The sequence below is a fragment of the Orycteropus afer genome, unplaced genomic scaffold (genome assembly GCF_000298275.1).
Source record: "Orycteropus afer afer isolate SDZICR_OR568_19922 unplaced genomic scaffold, OryAfe1.0 scaffold01394, whole genome shotgun sequence".
NCBI classification, from domain to species: Eukaryota; Metazoa; Chordata; class Mammalia; order Tubulidentata; family Orycteropodidae; genus Orycteropus; species Orycteropus afer.
Genome location: NW_006922981.1, coordinates 98,793 through 102,025, shown reverse-complemented (window position 1 = coordinate 102,025; position 3,233 = coordinate 98,793). Strand labels below are relative to the sequence as shown.

Here is a 3,233-nt window from a genome sequence, read left to right as displayed (position 1 = left end):
GTTCTGCCACTCATAGTTAACCACTTGACTTCTACAGAAAAATTAAGCATTTTTCTAGAAATGGTTTCTCCAGCATCCTAGTAACAAATTATGGAGGATCAAAAAGTAAGACTTAACCATCATGCTCCTCAATGTGTTGCTTCATAGGGTCTAGGCAGCTGTCTGTTACAAGCCTCACATGAATCTATTATCCTTGAACTTTTACGCTTGGAAATGTGCCAACCAATCTCCCTGGGAAATTGCACAAGGATGACCAACTGTTGCACTGTCAACAACCTCTAGTATATGTGTCCTGGATTATTGGAGAAGAGGAAAAGGATTCTCTCTTTTGCTTATGTTACACTGGCTTGAATATATGTATTTATTTATTTTTTGATACATAATTTCCTGGTGATGTTTACATTTGACTAGGACATGAACAACGTTGGGAGGTTGATTTTCTTAACTCTAAAAAAATACATGCATGAAAATATAAAATTAACACACCTGAAAGAAAACCAATACTATATCATGGAAACTTTCATCTTCTTAGACTTTTTTTTTTTTTTTATGTTTTATTTTGAAGAAAAACTTGAGCTTGACAAAATCCTTGATGTGTAATTTTTGAAGAAAAATGTTCTCATCAACTTTGATTCATGGTAAGTATTATTCTGAGAATTAGAGGTGGTAAGTCAGATACAGAAGCCTTGGTGGCATGGTGGGAAAGCACTAGGCTGCTAAAACAAACAGCAGATGTGCACACCCCCCAGTGACTCTGGAGGACAAAGAGGGGACAGCCTGCTTTTATAATAATCACAGAACAACCCAGTCCTTGTCAGGTAATTCAACACTGTCCTATAGGGCTGCTATAAGATGGAGTTGAATCCAATCAAGGGTTGTGGCTTGTTTTAGGTCAGATAAAATAAAATGGAAACATTATAAAAACAGACATAGACATAGACATGATATAGATATAGGTGTTTAGGCCTTGCCTTAAGTAATTCCAATATATGTTGAAAGAAATTTACAGAGTTGATGCAATCAGTTATATGCAAGCAATGTTCATACTTGGGAAATGTAATTTTCAAACAGAATGTGATTTTGTGTACTCAAGTTAAGAACACAGCATATGTTTTGTGAATGAATATTCTGTGGTGTATGATTTCAACTCAGCACAGTTAAGAACCTCAAAGTTGAAATTTCTGATTGTCACTTGTATAAAATAAAACTGTAATGAAACAGACAGTAACTATATTAAAATACTGTTTCTATCATTGCTTATTATACAGTTAAATTTTTTCTCAGGAAGCAGAAATTAATTATAGTGTTATGAGTATACTTAATTTCTAATAAACCCAAAACATTTTATATTTAATAAACCTAACATGATAATAATATAACCAACATTTACTAAGTCTGACATTAGATAAATTACTTAAAGTTCTGTGCCAATTTTCTTATTTACAAAAATAAAAAAAAACAAACACACTGTCATGGAGTCAGACCTGACTCTTAGCAACCCCTCCTTGGTTTCTGAGGTGTTATCACAATGGAAATAAATTGCACAATATTCCTTCCAAGGACTGCCTGGCGGGTTTGCCCTGCCAGCCTTTTGCTTAGCAGTCAAATGCTTTAGGAACTACACCACCAGAGCTCTCATTTACAAGTGTGGATAATAACAACACCTAGGACATGATATTTTCATGGGAACTGAATGTGTTAATAAAGTACAGTATTGAGAACACTGGAAGCTCCATTCTAACTTTGTAATAAGTGCTACTTGTTTATGTAATATTAGAATGTTAATTTATACTCACACTTATATATGGCAATGAAACTAAGATTTTGAGCAGTCATATTCTGTAAAATATTCTGTTTTCAATTTCTATATTCACAAGTATATTTAAAAAATTTTAAGATAAAATTCTCAAGTAATATTTTTTTCACATAAACAGAAACCTGTGTGAAGTCACTGTTGCTAAGTATCAAATTTAATCTCCTACAGTTTAGAGAAGAGACACACTATGGGTAGAAAGAACAATACAAATGTGTCTGACTTCATCCTCATGGGACTGACAGACTCTGAAGAGATGCAGCTGGTAATCTTCAGTCTCTTTCTCCTGATTTACCTGGTGACTGTGCTGGGGAATGCAGGGATGATACTGCTAATCCGCCTGGATCTCCAGCTTCACACCCCCATGTATTTTTTCCTCAGTCATCTGTCCTTCCTTGATCTCAGTTACTCCACAGTCATTACCCCTAAAACATTAGAGAACTTACTGACTTCCAACAAGAATATTTCATTTGGGGGTTGTTTCACACAGATGTATTTTTTTATCTCCTCAGTTGTCAATGAATGCTTTCTTCTCTCATCAATGGCCTATGACCGCTATGCAGCTATCTGCAACCCTCTTCAATACCCAGTTGTTATGTCCAGGATGCTCTGCCGCTCCTTTGTCACTGCATCCTATGTGATTGGATTTAGTGAGTCTTTTGCCATTGTGCTTTCCACGAACACCTTGCATTTCTGCAACTCCAATGTAATCCATCATTTTTTCTGTGACATATCCCCAGTTTTAGTCCTGTCCTGCACCGACACACGTAACATTGAGATCATTGTATTCATTCTTGGCAGCTTCAATGCAGTGGTGCCCATTATTACAATCTCTGTGTCCTATGTCTCCATTCTCTCTACTATCCTCAAGATCAAGTCCACGTCAGGAAAGAGAAAAGCCTTCTCCACCTGTGCCTCCCACCTCCTGGGAGTCTCCATCTTCTTCAGTACCATGACTTTTACTTATTTAAAGCCAAGTAAGTCCTATTCCTTGGGAAAGGAACAAGTGTCCTCTGTTTTTTACTCTATTGTGATCCCCATGCTGAACCCACTTATTTATAGTCTTAGAAACAAAGAAGTGAAAAATGCTCTCATTAGAGTGACGCAGAGGAGAGCGAGCACCAGGCATTTAGGGTGACAGTTGTAAATGATTGAATTTCATATTTTCCTTTTGTCCTACTGGATTTTTTTTTTTTTTTTTTTTTGTGGTGTCTTTCTCTCTAAAAACAGTGAGATCTTTCAATTATTCTCTTTCTTTTCATCCACTATTTACTGGACTATTTATGATCATGGATATTTCCAGCAACACATCTTTCCAGAAATCCTGACTGTAATTAGAAACTATGAAATATAAGTTAACCTAAGAGTTTAAATCTATATGCTTTTAAGGGAAATTCATGTGCAAAAGAAGAAAGTGTCA

General features: G+C 35.8%; 1 pseudogene; it reads left to right on the top strand.

Moving 5' to 3' along the window:
- Positions 1 to 2,003: 2,003 nt before the first annotated feature.
- LOC103213197 lies at positions 2,004 to 2,875 on the top strand (annotated as a pseudogene).
- The last annotated feature ends 358 nt before the right edge of the window (positions 2,876 to 3,233 follow it).